The 25,189-nt window shown below is 38.5% G+C and overlaps 1 protein-coding gene across 2 annotated transcripts in view; it reads left to right on the plus strand.

The window, feature by feature from the left end:
* Window positions 1–25,189, plus strand: part of BICRAL (BICRA like chromatin remodeling complex associated protein) — a 98,142-nt gene that overhangs the window by 16,334 nt on the left and 56,619 nt on the right. The window contains exon 1 of one of the 2 annotated variants that reach the window (XM_056818252.1): window positions 11,343–11,676. The exons of the other annotated variant lie outside the window; for it this stretch is intronic. The gene's annotated coding sequence lies outside the window, so the exon portion shown is untranslated. Of the gene's footprint in view, window positions 1–11,342; window positions 11,677–25,189 lie in introns of those variants that run through there. 2 annotated transcript variants of the gene reach the window in all.

Consider the following 25,189-nt stretch of genomic DNA (forward strand, 5'->3'; position numbering starts at 1 on the left):
AAATAGTCCTTGCCCTTAAGGAGCTTATAGTATAATGGTGGGTGACTAACAGGAGGGAACAGAGACAAAAACAGAGGAGAAACACTCAAAGCAGTAAGCAACTTGGAGAAGCAAGACTTCTAGGAAAAAAGCGAAACAAGTTGACTATGAATTCAAGAAATAATTAGCTCTGGCAACTGAGAGTTGAACTTTGGGGAGTGCAGACCTAGGGAGCCTAGGGAGACACTGAACATAATGGAAAACAGCAAAAGGACTCTATGAGAAGAGGAAGATCATCAGAACCCTTCAATACCAGAGAGACATGAGTTACCTTGGCCTTACCATGTTCCCAACATGTATGTGTAACTACTAGCATACTCTAAGTTTATATTCATTCTTTTTTTTTCCAACCCTAACCTTCTTTCTTTCTTAGAATTGATACTAAGTATTGGTTCCAAGACAGAAGAGTGGTAAGGACTAAGCAACTGGGGTCATATGACTTGCTCAGGGTCACACAGCTAGGGAGTGGCTGAGGGCAGATTTGAACCTAAGACTACACCTGACTTTCTATCCACTTAGCTGCCCCTGTGTTCATTCTCCTCATGAATATGGTGTGTATTTGTAGGAGAGTGTGCCCCAGGTTTATTTGCTAAGGTTTTGTAGCTACTTTAAAATTTTTTTTAATTTTGTTTTATATTTTTTCCATGGTTACATTATTCATGTTGTCTCCTTCCCCTCTTCCCTCCCACCTCCCAGAGCTGACAAGCAATTCCACTGGGTTATACATATTATCCCTCAAAACCTATTTCCATATTACTCATTTTTATAATCTTTTAAAATCAAAATCAAAGTCATATACCCATCTAAACAAGAGGTGTCATATGTTTTCTTCTGGATTTCTACTCCCAGAGTTCTTTCTCTAGCTGTGGATAGGGTTCTTTCTCACAAGTCCCTCAGAATTGTCCTGTCATTGTATTGTTATTAGTAGCAAAGTCAGTTACATTTGATCCTCCGACAATGTTTCAGTTACTGTGTACAATGTTCTCCTGGTTCTGCTTATTTCACTCTGCTATCAGTTCATGGAGGTGTTTCTAAGTTCTTATAGAAATCAATTGATTCATCATTCCTTATAGCACAGTAGTATTCCATCACCATTATATAACACAATTTGTTCATGTAGCTACTTTTCTTACTGGACCATCATAGTAAATGCTTTTGCTTTGAACTAATTGTGTCTAATGGTTGCCTATTCAAGGTAAGTTCATTGGTGGGGGAATTATGAACTATAGTTTTAGATTATAAATCCACAGACTAACCTTGGAACTTGTAAGAATAATGACACCCCCCCCCCCCCCCGTTGCCCCAGGAGCCAATGGGCAAATCTATTAATACTAGATTGAAGAGGTAGCCCAGATGGCATGCTATATCAAATGAAACAATATATGTAAGATAGCAAAGTACTATGTTAATATTAATTATTATAAATTAATTAATATTCCTGATAGTTGAGAAATTTTTCTAGGTATCCAAAGTTTGCAAAGCTTTCTAGAATCCATTTCTTACTTCCATGCCTTCTTAAATAATAATAAGTAATATAACCTTTTTTTTTCCATAATGATTCAGGGTGATCTTTGTCAACATTCAGTATCGCCTTGTGCTTTTATATAAAACCTACAATAGAATCATGCTTTCATTCTAATCATCTTCTAACATGTACATAACCCACTCCCTGCCTCTTTTTCTGGGAGTTCTAATCAGTTCAACAGCATCATTGCTTCTGGAAAGGACATATCTGATTCAATCCAACTATTCCCAGACAAAAATTCCCTTTCCTAGCTGTCATTCTCTTACATTTATCTCCTCCTATTAGAACTTAAGTTCCTTGAAGATAGCAGTTGGCTCACTTTTATATTTAGATCCCCAGTACTTGGGACAGAGTAAGTCAGTACTAGCATACAGTTATGATATAATAAATGCTTTTCATTCATTCATTATTTTTTTATCCCTTACAACTCTTACTTTCTGTCTTGACCAATACTATGTATTGGTTCCAAGGCAGAAGAGTGGTAAGGGCTAGGCAAGGGGGTTAAGTGACTTGCCCAAGGTCACACAGCTAGGAAGTGTCTGAGGCCAGATTTTAACCCAGGACCTCCCATCTCTAGGCCTGGCTCTCAATCCACTGAGCTACTCAGCTGCCCCTCATTCATTCATTATTGAAAGATGATTTACCCCTACAGTAAATGACTCTAGATTGCTCTGCTTTTTACTAAAATCTGTCTCATAGAGTTCTGTCTTTTCCTTTTCTGTCAGTTATCACTCTTTACTACTCTCAAGTGAACCTGCCAGTAATAATGCCACTCCTTAATTTATTAAGCCTGCAATGTTCCAGGCAATGTGCTAGGCCATGAATATACAAAGACAGAAGGGACAGTTCCAGACCTCAAGATGTTCTTATTCTTCTAGGGGGATAGAATATATTCACAGTTATGTAAAATAAAATATGTAGAAAATATATACTTATGTGAGGGAAGAAGTACCAATAATTGGGGAATCAACTGAATTGAACTATGCCTGAAGCTAGGGGGACTTTCCTGAGCTACATTCTGGAATCACCAACTTCCTGTAAATTTTATATATACTCATTATTCGTATAACAGAACTCATCATGTTCCTACTCCTTAACCCAAACTCTTCCAAATTTCCCAATTAAAAGGTATCAACATCCTTCTAGTCACTCATGACAGTTAACCTTTGTAATATATTCAGTTCCTTCTTGCTTACCCTACATATCCAATCAGTTGCCAAATCTTATAATTTTTTTTTCCATGCCATTGCTAGACTATGTCCCTGCCTTTCCATTCATATAGCTACCACTAGAGTTCATGCCCTTATTACCTCTTACCTCAACTACAGTTAGAATAAATAAGAAATACCCCTGCCATAGTCCCACTATTAGAATTTGCATTGCATATTTCCATGGGCTGGAATAATTGCCACGTTTTACATAATTATAATTTTAAATAGTGCAGATTCAAATACATGTAACTAAAGGATTTAGTTTTTTATATTTCAGTAATATTCTAATTGGATTTTCTACCTCTTTTCTCCCTGTTCCAATCCATCCTCCACTTAGTTGCTCCAGTTATTTTTCAGACACTTCAAACTAGATGTCTGAGAGACATCTTAGACTCAATTATGTCCAAAAGAGAATTCATTATCTTCCCCCCTAAACCCTTCCCCACTCCTCCTCCTTCCCTGTTACTGTAGAGGGCACCACCTTCTTTCCAGTCCCTTGGACTTATACCTTAGGAGCCATCCTGGATTCCTCTCTATTTCTCACCCTCACATCCCCATATCCAAGATGTGGCCAAGGCCTGTCCATCTCACCTTTGTAACATCTCATGTCCAGCTCCTTCTCTCCTCTAACCTTGCCACCACTCTAGTACAAGTCCTCCTCACCTCACACCTGGATTACTGCCCCCAGTATATATGCCTCACTCCAATATAGTCTCTATTCAGCCACCAAAGTGATTTCCCTAAAGCACAGTTATGCTTATACCATGTTAGCACCAGAAGCAAATCCAAAAGGCTCTGTTTGGCATTTAAAGCTCTTCAGAACCTAATCCCCTGCCTTCCTTTCCAGTCTTCTTATACCTACCATGTACACTTTGATCCAGTGACACTGGCTTCCTGGCCCTTTCACAAACCAATCATACCATCTCTCATCTCTAGGCATTCTCTCTGACTATCCTCCATACTTGGAACACTCTCCCTCCTCTACTCCTCTACTCCAACTGACCTTTCTGGCTTTCTTTATTTTGTTTAAAAATTGTTATCTTCTGTCTTAGAAGAGATTTAAGAATCAATTCCTAGGCAGAAGAATGGTAAGGGCTAGGCAATTAGGGTTAGGTGACTTGCTCAGGATAACAGCTGCTAGTAAGTGCCTGAGGCCTCCTTGGCTTTCTTTAATTCCCTCTAAAATCTCACTTTCAGGGAGCCTTCCTCAACCCTTCTTAATTCGAGTGCCTTCTTCCTGTTAATTATGTCATATTTATCTTAAATATAGCTCGTTCAAACATATTTGGTTGCGTATTGTCTCCACCATTTGATTTGGAGTTCCTTGTCGCACAGAGATTGCTTTTTACTTTATTTGTATCTCTGTGGCTTAGCACAGTCCCTGGCACATCATTGGTGCTTAATAACTATTTATTGATTAATTTTACCTCTGGTGTCCCTCATTAGAATGTAAAATTGCTTGAGAGCAAGAGTTGTTTTTGGTCTCTTTGTATCTCCCCACCCCCAGTACAAAGTTAGGGCTTAATGTTTTTTTGACAAGCATTTGTTAGCCCCTACTCTATCCTGGGTACTATATTTACCTTTGAGGTCAAAATACAAAAGAAGGAACAGTCCCTGCCCTTGTATTCTAATAGGAGAAGATAACACAAATTGGGAAATCCTGACCTTGAAATAGTGTTTTGGGGAAAGGGAAAAATCATTTATGAAACTTTTACTTGCTAGGTACTACTTTACAAATATTATCTCATTTGGATTTGGGGAGTCCTAGAACTATAGAGTAGAACAGTAGGGCAGTCAACTGTATACCCTTTTAAAAGGTTTACAGTTCTCTACCTTGTGGAAAGCTGGGGGAAAAGGAGAAGGGAGAAGGCAAGACACAGAGAATGGCCACAGGATGAAAGTATGAGTTTTCTTGTTATTGTAATGAAAATATTAAATTATGGTTATATACATATGTATATTGTATATATATGTATATTTAAAGACTGAAGTTTAAGACACCATGTACATGCATATATGTATATATATTATATATTATTTATTAAAACAATTTGAGATCATCAACCTTTTTGATAAATGAGAAAAAAAAAGTTGATTTGGTTTCTTTTGGTAACTACATGTGCCCACAGCTTGAGGGGAAAGGCTGAAAAAAAAAACCATTCTCTGATAAAATTATCTAGTTCGTGTTTAGGTATGGCCACAGAATAATTAGTAAGTAGGCAGTATTTTCCATTCTTTGAATCATAACATCACAGAATGTATAGGGACCTTAGAGGTCTTCTCATCCAACTTCCATTCCTTCTGATATGGCTGGCAAGTGTTCATAGTTTCATAGTTTTAAAGCTTTAATAGATCTTGAGCTAGAAGGAACCTCAGAAGCTTTCTAGTCCAACCTTCTTGTTTTACAGATGAGGAAACCGAGGCCTAAAGAGGTTATATGTATCTTTTTTTAAAGGTTGACTTGTGATTTGGCCAAAGCCATATAAGTAGTAAATTTAGAGGTTGGATTTGAACCCAAATCCTGTGACTGCAGAGTCACTGTTCTTTCAATTATATTCTTTTTCTAAGTTAAGACCTCTAGTTACAAGGTACTCACTGCCTATAGTGATAGCGAATTCATTCCATTTTGGGGATAGCTTTCATTGTTGAGAAGTTCTTTCTTAACAGTAGAAATCTTTTCCTTCTAACTTCCACCCTTTGAGAGCTCTGCCTTCTAGAGTCAAATAGAGTAAATATTTGAAGAAATTAGTCAAGTTCTTCCTTAATTTCTCTTGGGGGAAGAGAGTCAGCTTCTCCAGAGTTTTATAGTACTCATTTTTATCTGATATGGAATTTGAATTCAGGTTTTTCTGACTCTAAATCCGACACTCTATCCACTATACCACCTAGTTATCTTATTTATATGTTCAGTAGCTTCTTTGGGCCTGGCACAGAAAGTACATACCTCAACCTTCCAGGAGTTGGGTACTTAATAAATACTTGTGGATCCAGCAAACAATAGAGTGCCTACCACCTCTGAAATAGCTGCAGAGAATACAAAATCTCGTATATTATGTGGGATAGGTCAGAATTCAGAGAAGAGGGAGAGCTCAATTAAGGGTTGTTATAGTTAGAGGTTTCTTGAAAATGAGACTGCCATGTGGACATTTGGACAAACTTGAAAAAGAGGAGTAGAGACAGAAGGGAATTCCACGAGGGGAAACAGCATAAGTGAAAGTACAGAGACTGGCACAAAAAATGAGAAACAGGGTATGCTTCTGAGACAGTGAAGAAACCAGCCAAACAGCAGAAGGGGCATATTGGGGAAGAGTGAGAATGGTGGTAGGATTTGTATCCTATTTGTAGAGGGTAGAACAGAGCCAAATCATGAAGGGCTTTAAGAAGCTGGCAGAGGGGTTTTACCCAGTAAACAAAGTGTCATATTTAGGGCAATCTAATTCCTTTGGAAGGCTAGGAGTGAAAGAGAGTGAGATGTGAGAGAGTGGCTGAAGTCTATAGTCCTGCCCAAGTCACTTTGGGAATACAGAAGAAATAATTGGCAGGAATATATCTTATCATTCCCTCTCAAAGTCTATCTTTTATAAATTAGACAGGTCTTTCTTGGAGAGCTTAATTAGGTATTTGGAGTCATCTTAATAATTGATTGTATAACTAGTCAATCATATTGACTATGGGCCAGTCCAGTTAGGTCATCAGGACAGCTGAAGTGTTCATTCTAAAGTCTGATTATTTCAATCAATTAGATGTAACCTATGTATAGCCTGTTTCCTTGATATGTATCCTTTCATCTCCTTAGACATACATAAAGTGGACTATGCTCTGTATAAATGAGGCAAGAAGTCATTCAGGGTTTGAAATTGTCACAGAGGCAGGGAACTGAGCCAGACATCAGTGAGGCAGACAACCATGGGAGATGCCCTTCCAACATGGTGTGGTATCCTCCCAAGTAATTGCTGTCCTCCCTTTTTATACACTAAGTAGAAAAACAGGATAGGTGTGTCAGACCAGAGGAGTAGGGGGTTAGCTCTTGGGAGTGTTGCTTGCCCTAGGACTGAATAATTTCTTAATAGCTCTAGTATTTATCAAGAACTGCTAATTACTTAGCATTTAGGATGGCTGATATTTGTTTTTAATGTTTTGCTGATGTTGCTTTTAATGTCCCTCATGTAGATTCATCAGCCTGAAAGAAGGCCTAATTTCCCTTTAGAATGGTCATAGCTACTCAGTGATAATTGAAAATGTTTATGTTCCTGTTTATCGTGTTCATGTTCATATTTATGAAAATGTTTATCATGACAAAGTGGGCAAGTTAGCAATGGCATTTGTAATTACCCCCAAAGATAGCTTTTTACAGCTAACAAAGTATTTCTGAGTTCATTGTAGCATATTAACTCACTCTTCCTTTTATGATACCACAGAGGAAAGGTCTCTCTCTACCTTAATAAATTGGATGCCCAGATTAAGATACATTTACTTTATTCCCAGATTCTCTTTGAGTTCGTCAACTTTCATGTGTGCTTTACTTCAGACACTATCTGGATTTGCTGGTCTTGAAATTCCTGGCATTACAGACATTCATTGCTTCATTCATTTTATTTTATCTCTTTATTTCCCCTTCTGGCCAATCAATCATTCAAGTGAAAAATGTGAAGAAAGTAAATTTCACTTTTAATTGTGATGTGAACTTTGGATCTGCATTTGCTTGTAGACATATCAACAAAATAAGATACTGAAATAGAGTATTTAGAATTCCAGCTTATTTTCCTAATCCAACCCAATTAGATGGAGCCAAAGACCCTTATCTTAAATACTGGTGTGAATGTACATGACTTTTTCTGGGGAACTGGCCTATGTGATTAAAAGTATTCTATACAGTAAAAGCTCTCCTAAAAAGTTCCTTTCTAAAAAGTTCTCTGGAAGACGAGTCCTTGTTATGTCTTTAGTAACTGTGTGGCTAACAGAGTAGGTAAAGTGTTTTCAATTTGGGGCTGTTGGACCTCCTGTAACAATTTATCTACTCTCTTCCATTTGGAATGTCTTAAGGCATTAAAAGTCACCCTAAAGCTAGATTTGCCTAATTGAATGTGAAAAATTTATAGGTCTTCTTAAATTAGATAAGAAGGAACCTACTTTTGCCTACTAGTTTTTCTGAAGGAAAAATGAGATATAGATTCCTTATCAAAAATTATCTTTATTATCATTCTTAGTAGCAGTAATCACTAACATTAAGTACCTACTATGTGCTAGGTATTGCACTAGTATATAATAATAGTCATTTAAATTCATATGGCACATTTTGATCCAAAGAGCTAATCTAATATAAAGCAATCAAAATACCTTTACAGTGCCCTCCCTTTCTCTCTCATTAACCATATAAGCTCTGAGGGTCCTTGTTGTAACCTTCATTGCACTGAGGAATATGATTCCTAGAGTTTGCCTACATCCCCCCCTCAGGATTTTAGGAATACTCCTGGATATGTTTTCTCCTCTCTTCCCCCATTATCAATTGAGAATTAGTTTGATCGGCCAGCCTTGACCCTTTTAGAAAGGAGTATTTTTTCATGTGATAGTTGGTACAAAACATCCCCCTAAAAATCGGTGACACTTTCTCTCAATTACATACAGAATCCAGGGGAAAGTAAGTAGACTCAAGTTTAGCTAGCATGTGCAGGGAACGATAGGGTTAATGTAACCCAGGTTTGCTGGATGAAGTTCATGTTAGGCATAGTAGTTTCTTTGCAGGGTTCCTTTGTGGAGCCATGAATATATCTATGGCCATTCTGTCCCTGACTCTCAATGCAGACATTATCATTAATTGATCTGTACTTCTTGGACGCTTAATGGGAAGATGGAGGAATCTAAAAACCTTCAGCTATAAGGCAAAAGAAAAAGAAGACCAGAGCAAATCCTCTCCTTTCTTTTTCCCCCATGCTCCAGGTAGTTCTTCCTTTGGGGCATGCTGGAAATCAAATTTGTTCAAATTTCTGGATTCTTTTGATTATAGATAACTCAGAGGGAGAGGTGAAATACCCCAGCCAATTGGAATAGACTATCTGGCATCATTTAACTTCATCAAATGGTTTTTCACACTTGGTCTACCTATGGCCTAGGATTGAAATTAATTGATTAGATATTTTATCAGCATTTCACAGGGGGATAGGGTGATTTGACTACTCTACTCTTAACATCTATTAACTATTATTAGTTTTCAGTTTTTGAGTTGATTTCCCCTCACAATAGCCTTGTGAAGAGGTGAATTATAAAAGCAGATGAAAAAAATTGAGTGGTCAGATAATCTATCCCAAATAATAGAATCTAATTAGTGATAGAGTCCTCCAGTGGAAAAAGGCATTAGATTTGGAATCAGAGGACTGGAATTCATGGCAGCTCTTTCTTAATTGCTGTGTGATCGTTGGGCTAGGTACCTAATTTTTCTCTGGACTTCAGTTGTTTCATCCTTGAGGGGGTTAGCAGAATGGACTCCTGTGGCTAGTGATAGACCCATCTTAAGGGCTTTAAGCAGAGCTGGTTGACCACTTTGACAGATAGATTATATTGGTTATTCCTTTTGGATATGAGTCAGATTAGATGGCTGTTGAGGTCCCTTCCTGATTTCTCAGGATTCTATAATCCTTATAATTTATTTTAAAGATTCCATCTCTCAGTTCTCTGATTCTAATTTACTCCATTTCTCTTTTCACTATGCTACCCTTACTTGCTATTTTATTAAAAGGATAGTGGTCATAAATTACCTTAACTTTAGATTCCTTATGTCACCTCTTTGAGTTTTATTTTAGGATTGGGCTTTTTTTGTGGGGGTGAGGTAGCTATTATGCATAGGAGGATGTATCTCTGAGATATCAATATTTAAAATGAATTCTAGAGTAACAGCTATAAAGTTTGTTTGGTATATTCTGATTTCAGCAAATAATACACAATCTCTTCTCTAATGTAATTATTTAGACTATTTAGTACATTAGAGTCCAACCAAAAAAGGAATACTTAGAAAAAATTTAAAATTTTTTCCCAAACTTGGTGGGACCACCAAGTGACATGAATAGAGAAATATGTTATAGACAGATTAGTGTTCTGAGAAAGGCAGTGCTTGAGGGAAGAACAGATTCTAAAGAAATATCTCAAATATTTATGTATCTAATGATGGCAAGTATATTTAATGAACATTTAAATCATAATTATGAGTGTCAATTTTGTGATTACTGAAAAAGGATTTATTTTGGAAAATTATTTATGTCAAAATTCTTGACATCCCTCTCCCTCCCAGATCTATTCATATAGATAGATGTATCATAAGGACATTTTCTTTAAGGAGCCTATGTAGACTTGCCCTTTAAATTTTTTTTGTTTTCTTCAAATAAGATAGTTTAAAAACTAAAGTGTTTTCATTAGTATTTTCATTAAAATAACTGAAACCTAAGTCACACTTTCTAAAATTCACAAAAGGTTTGGAGCAACAAAAAGGACAAGTCTTTTCACTTCCTATAACATACTTAAATGTCGAACATTGTTAAATTCATCTTTGGGTAGTTCCAACTGTAATTGTGATTCAAAGAGAAGAGACTAAGCGACTTTCTTTCCTGCAGATCTATAATTCTGAAAACATTTCTTTTCCTGGACATTCAAGATTTACTGACGAGGGACCTAGTTAAAAATCAGATTACAAAGAAAAGTAGCTGGAGAATGTTTATTTAAATTCTCATGAGATATTAGATGCATAGAAAAAATAACTTTTGTGCTTTAAAAATTCACTCCCCCGAAAAGACATTTTAGATGTGCAAGGGAATATGAGCAATCATTTGGGCAGAAAAGTAAACATTTGACTTTAAGGTAAAAAAAGGTAATCTGTGGCAGTGGCCAACTATACCTATACCACTGTAAGGTATTATAATCCATTTTTTCCCATGACAGAATTGGTTTTGTATTGAAGTTCTAGTCATTCGGGAGTAAAAGACTTAGAAAGTAGAGAGGCTTGAGCTGTATGTGACTTCCTCTTGGCTAAGTCTTAAACCCACATCTTGGTCTTCACAGATTTTTTTTTAATGTTGACATAAAATAAGGTTTCACAAGTAAGCTTTCTTGGTTTTCAAATGAGATTTTGAAAGTCAAGTTCAAAACCCTGGAGCTCTTTTACAACTTAAAAAGTTATAACAAAACGGTAATTTCCTGTGCAACTAAGTTAAGGAAAATTGTTTTCTAAAGGGAAAATATTAAGGTAGAGAGGTGGCCTTGAGGCTGCTCATCCAAATAAACCCCTAACTCCTTCCACCTTCAAGTTAGGGTGGAATGGGAAGTAGCAGGAGTCAGGTACATTTTTATTTTTCAGGAGACAAACGTTTCTCGAGTAAAGCAATGAACTTTTGAAGTTTAAAAAAAAAAGGAAAATCCAGGGCAAGTGTGACAATGCAACAGCAGTAGAGCAGCCTTTTTTTTTTTAATTAAAAAAATTCTCAGGTGAACATGTTTTCTAGGTGAGACCCGAAGTTTTTTTTTGGGGGGGGGGGAAGCCCCACGATTTCCCCGGGAGAAGAACCTAACATGAAGGCCAGAGGGAGAGGGCGAGCAGAGCAGGGCTGGTGCGGGGCTGGGGCTGGAGTTAAGGCTGGGGCTGGGGCTGGGGCTGGTGCGGAGCAGGGGCTGCTGCGGGGCTGGGGCTGGTGCGGAGCAGGGGCTGCTGCGGGGCTGGGGCTGGTGCGTGTGAGCGCAGGCAGTGTGTGCTGCTGGGGGTAGGCTCGCTCCTCGCTAGCTCCTCGCTCGCTCCTCTGGCTGGGAACTCCTGCTCCCGTCGCTCCCCCGCTCCCCCTGCCGCCGCCGCCGCCGCCGCCTGCCAGCCCCTGATGTGATGGCGCAGAAACCCCGTTGACAAGGCACTGCTTTTTCATGACGGTGAGTTTCCCTTTGAGTGTATTATAATTTTGTGATAAAAATTTCAAGGAAAAAAAAACACACAACCTCCTTCCTCAGCCTCTTTCCTTCGGGGAGGGGAAAGCGAGGGAGGGGGGGTCTGGGGGAGGGGGGACCGAGGAGGGGGGGCTCCCTCTCCAGACAGACAGAAGAGAAAGAGGAGCAAATTAAACACCGAGTTGCCCAAACCAGGCTATTAGGTTTCAGCCCGGAGAGCTATTGGCTCAGGCTGTGTTTTTTTGGGGGGTGGGGGTGGGTGGATGTTTAATGGACTCGGGAAAGGGGGGAATAAACAGTTTATTCCTTCCTCGCGGTCCCTGCTCTGGGCCCCGCGAAGACAAAGTTCACAGTGTCTTCCGAGGGGTGCGGGCAGACAGCCTGGGCGGCGGGCACGGCGGGCACGGGCTGGGGGCGGGCGGGGGGGGGGCAAGCCCGGCGGGGGGTGGGGTGGGGGTGATTTCTTTCTTTTTCCGCTGATGCAAATTTCAGGAGCTGGGCGAGGGAGAGCTGGGGGAGGGGGTCGGGAGAGGGGGAGTCTTTAATGACTCATTGATTGAGCTGGTTTAAAATTAGTGGTGTGTGTGAGTGTGCGCGCGTGTGTTGGGGGGGCGACTGTGGTGGTTTTTTCCGCCCCCCCCTCCCCAGTCAGCCGAGCCGCGCCGCGCCGATGAGGGGAGGGGAGGGCAGGGCGCGAGGCTGCTCCAGCGGGGAAGGAGCTGCGAGGCTGGAGGGAGGAGAAGGGGCAGAGGCGGGGGCACAGGAGAGGGGGAGGGCGGCGGAGAAAGAAAAATAATCTTTCCCAATCTCCTCCCTCTTTTTTTTTTTTGTTCCTTCCCCCTCATCTCTTTATCCCTCAGAAGCTCTTGCGCGTGAATCGCATTTTCTTTTTTAGTATAATGGTCCCCGCGTCCAGGGAGGAAGGGTGGGAGGCGGATCCGAGGAGTGGGAAACTGAGTTCGGTGCCTCCCGGCAGCTCCTGCCTGGGACCGCCAGTCCTTCCCCAGAGTCCCGGTCCCCCCCGTGCCCGCCCGCCCGACTTTTCCTCGGCTGGGTGCCCGTCTTTCGGGGGAGCAGGTCGGATACTTGGGGCTGGGGGCGTCCGAGCCGCCTCTACCTTTCCCCGGCCCGGCTGCGTCTTGCGCTCTGGGGCTCGCCTTCCTTGGCTAGGCCCCAGAGTCGACGCGGTTGGGGACCCGAGAGGCGGCCCAATATCGACATTCGGCACGGCATCGGCAGCTACTCGGGACCCAACTTTTTATTTTGAATATTTGTGTCTTTTTTAAAAAGCAGGAGGGCCAGGTGCTCGCGCCGTACGGATGTGGAGTGGGGGGGGTTGGGGGGAGTGAAGAGAAAGGCGGTTTGGGGTTCCTATTAAGATGGCGTCTGCCTGGCTCGCCGCCAGGGTTTGTTGCGCAGTTTCTCCGTGAATGCTGCGCGCCCAAGGGCGCCATTTTCTCTCCTTTGCTGGGGCGGGGCCCTCACGGCAGGGTTTCCCCCCCCCCCCCCAGCTCGAGGCTGGGAAGTTTGGGGTAGAGGGCATGTGACTCACCCTCGGGCTGGTGGAACCAATTTGGTTGGGAGGGAGGAGGCGCTGAAGCTTTCTGAAGGACTACCCTCACCCCACTCCCCAGTGAGAAATATTGGGGGTCTCTTCCTGAAGACGAGGGGATTCTTCACCAGCTTCTCCTTCCCCCCACCCCCTCCTAAAACTATAGGAGACAGGATTCCTCAACCTTGAAACTTGGCATGTTCCTCCTCTCCCACCCACCACCCACCCCAAAGTATCTGACCTTTGGGATTTCTTCCTTCATTCTCTCCAAAGACTCTGGAATAGGACTAGATCTGATCCCCAGACTCATTAAAATAAATGGATTGTTGACAGTACTGGTCTGCCTACTTGTAAATTCATTAATTGGCACCTTGTCAAGACCCATAAACTTAAGGATTTATAGCAGAATGCTTCTGGAGGAATAAACAGACTTCATTTGTCCATCTTCTAAGTCAAATTCTGTTGGGGGCAGGGATGGGTTCTAAATTGTATTACTTTGATTCTTAATAGATTTCCAAATAGATGAATTTAAGTATTTTGAATATTTTTCCTTGTTGGCTTTATCACCTGGATAGTAAATTCTAAGCAGTTTCCTAGGGTTGTTGGGTTTAAATGTGTCCCTAGGTTTTCTGAATAACTGATTTTGTATTCAAACAAAGGGCCTTTACAGGCCTTTTGGGCCACACCTTCTCCCTCCCCCCCCCCCCAATCTGGGGTTTGGCATCAGATTGTTTTTAAATAATGTCTTGGTTTGCTGTAAATTTGATTGCAATAAAAAAATATATTTCTCTTTATTTAAATGTCTACTCACTTTTCCTAGTGTTAGAAAGGTGAACATAGCTTGTGCCTGGTATGTGGAAAACATTGGCCAAGGTAGTGAGTTGCATAAATAGATTACCTTGGAATTGTGCTTAATATTAAGTGAATTTTAAAACTTGAAAATATATAATCATGTATTTTTACTTTCTCCAGTTCTTTTATTTACCTAAAAATATAGGTAAATCCATAAAACTAGTTTATCTTCCATTTGGGCAGTTTTGTGTTCAGCACTTTAGAAATAGTAACCTACCTAATGTAATGCACATAAAAGTTACTTGGCATTACATTATGGGACTAAGCATTGTCCTGATTTTGTATACTGTTATAAATCACTGATACTTTTAATGAGAATTTAGAGTAGAGTTCTGCCTCTTTTTTGAATTGGGCATCCCAACAGTGCTATTACCCTTGCCTATCTTTTGTTATCTTACACCTACATATAAAAATCTTGGATTTATCTGCTCTCAGAGGGTATTGCTCAAGATATCAAATCTTCATTCCAAATTCCTTGTCAATACAGTTCATGAATAGGTATCAAGTCAACACAACAGACTAAGGCCAAGAAAATGTTTGCAAATCGTAGCTTTTATGTAGTTTTTTTTTTTTAAGGGAAATAAATGGGCATATAAGTATAGGAGAAAAATGACCTAGAGTCAGGAAAACCTGAATTCCAATTCTACTTCACTTCATAGCTGTATATGAATGGAAAAAAAAAATCGAAGTACTATGTGTTAAGCACTGGGGTTACTGCATCTCCATTGGACTGGAAACATTTTTTCTAAGGCTCTTGGGCCCTAGGTTGCTCAGTGTCTTGAGGGGAAATGGTGGTAAAGGTGGTGTTTTAACTTGGCTGGTTCACTTTACCTTTTGTTTCCTTCAAGCTACCTTGTTGCTTCTGGCTATGTTACCCTGGGCAAGACATTTAACTTCTGTCTGCTTGAGTTATCACATCTGTAAAATGGGGATAATAGCACCTGCCTCCAGAGTTATGATAAAATGTGATATTTGTAAAGCACTTTGCAAATAAATCTTAAAAGCTATTATTATTACCCTTATCAATATTATTATTGTTGTTCAGAACAAGGAGGTAAGTGCTAAGGAGGCCTTTCCAGAGTCCCCACCATTGTTGATGTTCTCCTACCAAATTACTTTGTATTTATTCTGTATAATTTTGTATCCAATCTGTATACATGTTATTTACATTGAGAACAAGGATTTCACACACACACACACCTTTTTTTTTATCCTCTTTGGTCTTTGTGTTCCCCTGTGCCCAACACAGATATATGCTTGACCTGATAGCCATGGAACTGTGATTTCATATTCTAGGAAAGTCAGCCCCTTCTCTGCAACTCATGAGAGTTTCTTAGAGCAGTTCTCAAAGGGAGATCTTTTCAAGGGGACCATGAGGTCATAAATATTTTCATCATAATACTAATACATTTAATTTTCAAATATGGTAAATATGGGTAAATATAAACACAAGTTTCCTGGGGGGAATCCTACTAAGAGTGTATAGGAGCAGCTAGGTTGCAAAATGGAAAGAATGCTGGGGCTAGAGTCAGAAGTCTTATCTGCGTTCAAATTCAGCCTCAGACACTTACCAGCAGAAGTCACTAAACCTTGTTTGCCTCAGTTTCCTCTTCTTTAAAATAAACTGGAGAAGGAAATGGCAAACCACTCCAGTATCTCTGCCAAAAGTTTGAGAACTTTGAGTGTAGAGCACAGAAAGGTGAAGTGACCCAGGGTCACCTAGCCTGTATGTCAGAGGCCACATTTGAACCCAGGGCTTCCAGGATTCAAGGTGGACTTTTAATTTATGTAGGTATCAACCTTGCAGACCCTTTAAAATGCTTAATAAATGAAAAACAAAATAAAGAAAAATGCTTATCAAATGAAAAGCTCCTATATCAGAAAAATAGACATGATTTAGTGATTTGAACATTAAATTTGAAAGCCAACATTTTGTGGTAACTTTTAAAAGTGATTTTCACCTTTTTCTCTTTAGAAGAAAGGTGCCATTGAAATAAAATCTAATACTAAAGATTCCAATTTTTATTTAAATGGAAGAGAGATTAGAAGAATTTCAGCAATGTTCAGAAACATTTCTGGGATCCTAGCATTTGAGAAATAAAATCTGCAGTTTAAATTTGTATATCTGTCTCCTGCCCATCCTCAGCTCTGGTTTTTTAATCCCAGTCAGTCTCAAAGAGTTTACTTACAGTCTTGTTGGGGCTATTAAACCTGATTTTAACATTAGCTTTCCACCCCATCCGTTTTTGCAGTTATACTGAGATTCTGATGTATAATGCAGTCCCACCTTATTTAAAGAACATAAAAACAAGTGGCTCAGTGGATGGGGAGTAGGGTGAACCTGGGTTCAAATGTGGACTCAAACTCAAAGCAGTGTGACTTGGGGCAAGTCACAACGAAAATTGCCTAGCTCTTACCACCTTTCTAACCTTACAACTTATACTTAATATTGATTTTAAGACAGAAGGTAAGGGTTTTTAAATAATTCCTTTAAAGGTTAGAAAACATTTAGGTAAGATTGCAAATAAATAAGACTGTAAGTATAAAACTAAAATGTATTTTATGTTTGAAATCAGCTAGGTTTAATAATACATCTTTATGTGCCTTTTAACTTTAAGGCTCATACTATTTCTTGAATGAATGAGTGATGCTTGGAACCAGATCGTTACCAGGGGCATGAAGAATTTTTAGCTTTTTCACTTTATTCCTGGCACAGGGTGGAAGTTTTAAGTTGGAGAGCCTTAGAGCTACTTGGTAGAAGCTTATATACAGATAATCGGGAAGGCAGGACCAAGTTGTGCTTTCAGGGCAATCCTTGATGTCCATTTTTTTGTAATTTCAACTATATAAAAATGCGGATAGCATGTTTACCCTTAATAAAAGGACATTGGGCAAAGTAATCTAAACAACTGCCTGGGGACAGAAAAGGAAAAGGTCATTGTTGGATTCTGTTGTGGGGATGGATGGCTTAGGGGAAGGGATAACTGAGCTGAAGAATGAATAAGGTTTAAATATATGGAATGGAAGATGGAGGGCATTTATAAGAATAAGTACTCACCAATAGGAAATGACTATGACAGTCTCAGAATAGTAAGGAGACTGGCTACAGTGGAGGATGTGTTTTGGGGAATGGGAGATTAGATTCAGCAGTTAAATGTAAATCAAATTATAGAAGGCCTTGAATGCTAAAGAAATTTAGTCTTTGTCCTAAGGAGAGAGTAAAAGATTTTTAGGATAATTACTCTTTAACGGGGATGAATTGTAGAGAAAGGAGGCCCAGATTAGAAGAGATCAATTTGGAGATTGCTGTATCTGTAATTTAGGCATTGGATTGTGGAGGAGAATGGCAGCAGCAATGGGAATAGAAAGAGAGCAGAACTATAACTAGCAATTTTTGTACCATCCTGGGTACAAATATTTAAAAAACAACAACAACAGGCAAAAGAGTGAGAGATCCTAAGTGAGGCTTTTACAATTAGGCAGGACTAGGAAAAAGTACACCCAGGGAATTAACCACCAATGGGAAAGACACTCCTGGAACTGTTTTACAAATTATTGTTGTTAACTATGTACTAAGTTGTTTCCACACTACTGAAAGGATTGCAAGTGCCCTCTAAATGTCAGTTCCTTGGGGTTGTAGCTCTTGAAATGAGGGACTGATATAAGACCTTTAAAAAAAAAAAGACAAATGGATTTGGAATTGACACAAGATGGAACCGAAGGAAGTAGAGAAGATTGGAATAAAATTAACACCAAGGTTTTTCTAGCCTGCCCTGGCATCTATGAGGATATTGAGTAGTACAGGTAGAAATAAGGAAGTCAGGAAGTAGGGGTCAGTGAGAAGAGGTCACTGTTAGACTTGGAAAGTGATGTTTTTCTTCCTTTATTTAAAAAAAATACACTTCAAACTTTGCAAAGCTTATCAGGGACCTCACCTAATCCTTATTTAAAAATACTTACAATTCTTACAATACTCTCCTGTTGTGTATTCTATGATGCTTCACTATCCTTCCCTTTCCTGCTTCTTCCTCTTTCTGTGGACATTTTCCCGGTTTAGTGATTGGTTTTCTTTTCAATTCTTTCCCTCAAATTTCCCCTCAAAGAATAATACAGGTAGCTTTAAGTATCACCTAGTTTTATGTAGCTATTCCAGAGTTTGACATTTAAGGTATATTCTGAAGAGTGATATGAGTTGAAGGGAAAGATAGGTTTGTTGGGAACAGAGGTGGATAGATGAGAAATCTCACAAGAATAGAGGGGTCATTTCATGAGAATGGGAGTAGAGACAGAGAGGTTAACATTTGGGAGCTAGGGAAAAGTTCCAAGGTAGGTTTGGAACACTTCTAGATTGTGCTGGGAATCATGGAGATGAATGAAAAATTGCCATACAGTAATAGACCTAATTGCTTTAGCATAGCAGAAACTCATAGAGGGCCAGATCTCCAAGGCTCTATGCCTTTCTTTAGTAATGTTTTGTAAACTGTAGCAAAAAAAAAGATAGTAGACATGTTAATTCCAATTAGATTTTGAGGGAGGTCAGGGGAAAATGTTTCAGTTGGTAGGGGAAAGTTTAGACAGATTGGAATGGTCTTATCCAAGAAAGGAAGGACCAAATTTGTGATTTGGAAGGGGGGAGCTCTACTATCTGAGGAGGATGTCCCAGTTGTGATCAAATCAAAGTCAGTAGTTAAATTCTTAGAAATTCAAAGAAAAGCCAAAATGGTCCCTTGCTCTTAAGGAGCTCAAAGTCTAATGAGGAAGACAATATTTAAACAACCATATACATACAAAATATTAAAGATAAATTGGAAATAATCAACAGAAGGAAGGTATTACCACTAAGAAGGCTTCATGTAGAAGGTGAGATTTTAGCTGGGTTTTGAAACCAGAGAAGCCAGGACATGGAGATGAGAAAGAGAGACAAGGCAGTGAAAATGCACTTCATCAGGAGATGGAGGGTCTTTTACAAGGAAACAGCCAGGTGGCCAGTGGCCATTGATCACAGTGTATAGAAGGGAGTAAAATATAAGACTAAAAGGTAGGAACACACTACGTAACAAAGGATTTTATATGTGATTCTGGAAGTAATAAGGAGTCAGACTTGTGCTTTGGGAAGATCGGGTTGACAGCTGAGTGGAAGATGGACTGGAATGGAAAAAGACTTAAGGGAGGCAAACCTTGCTTCACCCGGCTAGCTTCAGGGTGGTAGCAGTGTCAGAGGAGAGAAGGGGACATTTACAACATTATGAAGACAAAATGGGCAGGACTTGACAAAAAGATTGGGTGTGGGGGAAGGGAATGAATGTGAGTAGAGAAGGAAGACACCTCAATTTTAGGAGTTAGAGGAGCTAAAGGGGGAAAAGGACTGGGAAGATCATCCATAGTATAAGTATACATGGCAAAGTTGCAGGCCAGTTTGAAGGACAAAAACAAATGTGTTTACTGTTGAAGTCATTTGAAATGGTGAAAATGGGCCCTGCTGAGAAGCTAATTTATCCAGATTCATCTAATGCAGGCTCATTTACATAAATGGAATGATGTGTATGCCCAGTCTCAATGTGTCATGTGAAAATGAGAGATCTTCCCAATCTTTTGTTTATCTCTGGTTTAGCTGGCTTAGCTAGACAGACTGACTGAAAGAACATTGACTGCCTACCAGGAACTGTAAAATAAGTGATTGGGATCTTGTGATCTTACTGTATACATTTCCCTGGCTAAATGAAGCTATAATGTAGTTTGGTAAATCTGCTTTAAATAAAATATTGAGATTTAATTTATTCTAGTTCGTGGTTTCTTTGATTCTGTCTTAATGTTAGCACTTAAAGTAGCCTTGAATGTGAGATTTTGAGGGAATATTCAATGGAGTAAAGCATACTACTGTTCTCTAAGGAGGGTTTGTTGTCAGTTTAACCAAATTCCATAATACTTCCTAATATTTCTAGGAAGTAAAAAATGTTGATGTCATCATGAAACTTGAACATTTTTTCTGAGGTAAAGAAATTGGAGTTGTACTATAAACTAGGTATAAGCAAAAGGCCTTTTATAAATGTCTCTATATTTTGACTACGCACTATTAGGCCTTACTGTGACATTTGATATTTTTTTCTCTTCAGAGTAAGAATAATATAATAATGGCTTTTGTATTGCTATTTTAACAGTTAAAAATGAGAATGGCTTTTATGGAGTTTTTTTCAGTTTTATTTAGAGTAGTTACACATATCATCTATATGTATAACTATCAGGCCTTTATAAGGTATTTAAGATTTTATTTATATATAATATGGTGCTGAGCTTATAAGATCCAGATATGAGTCAAAAAGAGAATGACAGTTTTAGCTTAACATTTGTCCATCTCTTGGTGTTATGAATCATTTTAATTTTTTAAGTCTTTTAATCAAGAAAATTAAAATATTTTTGACCCAAGTTGAAGTGTAATACAGTTTAAATTCTTCATATACTTTGGAGTATTGTTAATTTACTGTACACAAATTGTGTTATAAATTTCACAAAATATTTACTTATGCCATGTTACTTATTAATATAATTGCTCTAAAGCAAATTTTTTTTTTAAACCCTTACCTTCCATCTTGGAGTCAATATTGTGTATTGGCTCCAAGGCAGAAGAGTGGTAAGGGCTAGGCAATGGGGGTTAAGTAACTTGCCCAGGGTCACCCATCTAGGAAATATTCCAGGTCAGATTTGAACCTAGGACCTCCCATCTCTAGGCTTGGCTCTCAATCCACTGAGCCACCTAGCTGCCCCCTCTAAAGCAGAATTTTTAAAAAGAACCTATATTAAAGGATTGATTCAGACACATTTACTAAATTTTGGCTTTTCAGAAGGAATTGTTTAGTAGGAAAACTTAGTCCTGGTATATAACTAAAATATGCATTATAAAACATTCTAACTGTATATGATAAACTACCACTCATGAGCTTCATTTTGTTTGTGAAACCATTCAAGTTGTATATGGAGTCTTCATGCAAAGCTGCAGTAATTGTGACCATTAAAGTTTTGCTATTCCACCTCTCATGTGCTCCAAAAACCACCTCAATACTTAACTAGTGGTAAGCTTGTTTGGGGTATTTGAAATTTGAAAGCTTTGATTTGTACTTTGTAAATGTTTTATTCATGAAACCAAAGAGTTTGGTGATATACATGCACAGTGATATCTTTAAATTTTTTCCCTTTTTTCTTCTTTTTCCTTTTTGCAGCTACCCAAACCAATCTGACACATTTCCTAGTTTCTGGAAGAATTTTTAGCTTTATGTTACCATTCAGCAGTTGTTAAGGTGGACTAATAATTTAAAATACTTTCTCTTTACATCTCTATGAATAATTCTATGACATAAATAACTTACCTTTCCCGTTACGTGTGAAGTAGTACAATACTGTGTGTGTATAAACTTATAAAGAAACACATGCATATGGTTCATTTTAACCATTTTATTTTAAGAGATTTTTTGTTTTAAACCCTCACCTTCCATCTTGGAGTCAATACTGTGTATTGGCTCCAAGGCAGAAGAGTGGTAAGGGCTAGGCAATGGGGGTCAAGTGACTTGCCCAGGGTCACACAGCTGGGAAGTGTCTGAGGTCAGATTTGAACCTAGGACCTCCCATCTCTAAGGCTAGCTCTCAATCCACTGAGCTACCCAGCTGCCCCCTAAGAGATTTTTTAAGGATCATAGGAAATAGTTTTTAAAGATTTTTATTTAGAAAAGTAAAATTTGGGAATAGTATGTAGTAGTTGTTTGATAATTATGTATAGTATTTTGTAGAGTTGAGAAACTTTAATGTGACTTGGATAGGTGTGATTTAAAATGCGTTTCATTTGAGCTTGATGCCTAGGATGATACTGATTATGGTAATTTTTTTTTTTAAACCCTTACCTTCCGTCTTGGAGTCAATACTGTGTATTGGATCCAAGGCAGAAGAGTGGTAAGGGCTAGGCAATGGGGGTTAAGTGACTTGCCCAGGGTCACACAGCTGGGAAGTGTCTGAGGTCAGATTTGAACCTAGGACCTCCTGTCTCTAGACCTGGCTCTCAATCCACAGAGCCACCCAGCTGCCCCCATTATGGTAATTTGTACTTAAATGAAGTTTGTAATTGAATATAATTTAAATTAGGAATAAAGTTCAGAAGAAGCTTTTTGAAATTGATACATCTTTTAAAAAATTTTTATTTTAAAGTCTTTTTCCAAGGTTACATGATTCATGTTCTCTCCCTTCCCTCTTCTCTTACCCCTCCCAGAGCTAATAAGCAGTTCCATTGGGTTATATATATATATATTATGAAATTAATACATATCTTAAAATTTAAAAACTAGTCCATGAAATTGATTTTATTAAAATTAAAAAAAATTTCCAACTTATGGAATCAGAAATATGTAAGAAATTGTCAGTGTCAAATAGAAACATTGATATTAGTTTTTTCTTTCTTCTGCCAACTACTGAGAAAGCAAAAGTTTTTTTTATGAACATGTTTTTGATCAGAAAGCATTTCTCTTGATTAAAAATCAAATGAATACTGTTATATTTAGAAGACTGTTTTCTCCAAAGAGATATTTCTACTGGTGCCCCTGTTCAGATTTTAAAATACGCCAGCTTCTTTTTACTCCAACCTGGATCCTTAAATTGAAAATTTTTTTGCCTGCTTATAAACAGATTCTCCAAGGCTATATATATTCAGAGTTGGAGAAGTCTATAGGATTTTGCCTATATTTAATTATTGATTTAGAATTGAGATACTAATCTTTATTTACTTATTATATGCATTTCCCTTGCCCCACTCCCAAATCTTTTGTGCTGCATTATTACTGTTCTCTTGTTTTCAGTTGTGTCCAACTCTTTTGTGACCTTGTTTTGGGTTTTCTTCGCAGAGATACTAGAATAAATTTGTCATTTCCATTTCCAGTTCCAATGAAGAGAAATCTGAGGTAAACCAGGGTTAAGTGACTTGCTCAGGGTCACATAGCCAGGAAGGGTATGAGGTAGGACTTGAACCCAGGAACTCTCAGAGGCCTGGCTCTCAATCCCCAACCCATGTCCATGGACTTTTAAAATTGTGTAAACATTTCTGAGCAGAACAGACACAAGTAGAGTTTAAAGCAGATTACTATAGTAGGTTATTGAAGGGGGAAGGAGGAAGCCTAATTAGGCAGCCATTAGAATAATTGTGTTTGTCAAGGTGGAAGTACTCTGGGTTGACCAATTTCAGTTATTTCTTTCTATTCCATCAACCATTTGAGAAGTTAATACAAAATAGTTTTTTTTTTTTCCTATACATAATCTTTGCCATGAAACTTTCCAGCAGCAGAATGGTATCTGAGAATCACTCCCACCCTTTTTTTTTCTTTGAGAGAGCAGAGTTGTTGTTTAGTATTCCTGTTTGTCCACTTCATGTTAGGCAAACAGTTTTCCCAAATCCTGTATCAGTCAAGGACATCAGTCAGTGAAAAACAAATTACTTTTGTTGGCCTTAAGTTTTCACTACTCTTTCAAAGTTCCATTAGCTCTCAGTTTATTTGTATGAAGATAATAATAGCACTGACCTCCAAGGTTTATTGTGAGGATCAAATGATATAATTTTTTTGTAAAAAGTATTTAACACTAGCTCTATATAAATACTTGCTCCTTTTCCCTCTCACTTTCCCCAGCCTGTAATTCTCTAAGACAAGTTGAAATTTCCTACTCTAATGATGAAATCACCCATTCTGACAAAAAGGGGGGGAGGGGGAATGCCAGTTACTTTTCTTTTCAGATTTATTTTTGAATGTATTTTTTTGCTTTCCAATTCTGAAGGTTTTCCTAATAACTCTGCAAAGGAAAGACTTAGTTTAAGTTTTTGAAATACAGTGTATAGTCTTTAATATGTAGTTCTCTTACATGTCCCTTTAATGTCTAAAAGACTCCTTTTTAACTCCGTTCCCTAAAGATTTTGGTGATATCAGTTCAATGTATAAAAGATATATTTGAAACCAATCAACCTAATCAGGGTATTAAAAGGATAGAAGTAGTATGTTAAGTACCAAACTCTTTTTTAGTGCCAGCTATTATGTTATCGATTAATTTAATTATCTCAAGTTTTTTCCCAAATAAAATATTGATTAAAAAAAAATTAATCTGTGTCCTAATGGGATGATATATGGTGGAAATTCCCCTAAAAAAAAAACAACCAAAAAAACCCAACCCAACTCAGTGGAAAAAACCCCTTTGTACATAAATGTGTTAATTCTGGCTGGGATACCTCTTGAGCTCTTTTTGATTTAAGCCACCAGAGCTTGGGAAGCACCAGCTGACTATTGCTTTGGAGAAGTACAAAGTCTCTAGAGTGCAATCCTGGGCTACAGCACTTCAGGGCACTCAGGGACCAAGCTCTAAGTATCACCACGTATTCTCATGCCCCCAGCTACCCATTAAGCTAATGTACAGAGGGGAAAAGGTGACATTTTCCAAGTCTACAGACTGCTTCTGTGCCAGACTTTAGTAACTAAATCGTGCAGAGCGCAGTTTGATAACCAGTCAGTCTGCAAGCATTTACTAAGTGCCGGCTACATGCCTGCTGCTTCTTGGCACTGGGCATACAGATACAAAGAATCAGACAATCCCACCCAAGGAGTTTTCACTCTAACTGGTGATGATGCTGGTTAAAGTTGAAAATTGATGCAAAAATACTAGTCTGTTCCTGCTATTCATTTCAAGAAAAATATAATTGAAGGCCTACTATGTGCTTAGGGACTAGGGCCACACAAATGTTCCTGAGGCCACTGGTCTCAAGAAAATTAAAATCCCTGGGAGAGGGGGCAGGACCAGTACACAAATAACTGATATAAAGAAGAGTGAAACAAGGTTCAAGAATAGATCTTATAAAGCAGTGCTCAAAATTTGAGGAGCCCCAGATCACTTTTCACTTGGTGGCAGGTGGCTTTGGTCTGAGAAAGCTTCTTTAACAAGGTAAAATTTGAGTTCTACCTTGTATAGAACATCAGAAAGATGGTATTCAGAATAATATATTTTTCTTTTTCTGTATAGAAATATTTAATATTAATTTAATTTTTAACGTATTCTAAAAATCATAAAAAATTTAAAATGTTG

Source organism: Monodelphis domestica, chromosome 2 (assembly GCF_027887165.1).
Source record: "Monodelphis domestica isolate mMonDom1 chromosome 2, mMonDom1.pri, whole genome shotgun sequence".
Taxonomy (NCBI): Eukaryota; Metazoa; Chordata; class Mammalia; order Didelphimorphia; family Didelphidae; genus Monodelphis; species Monodelphis domestica.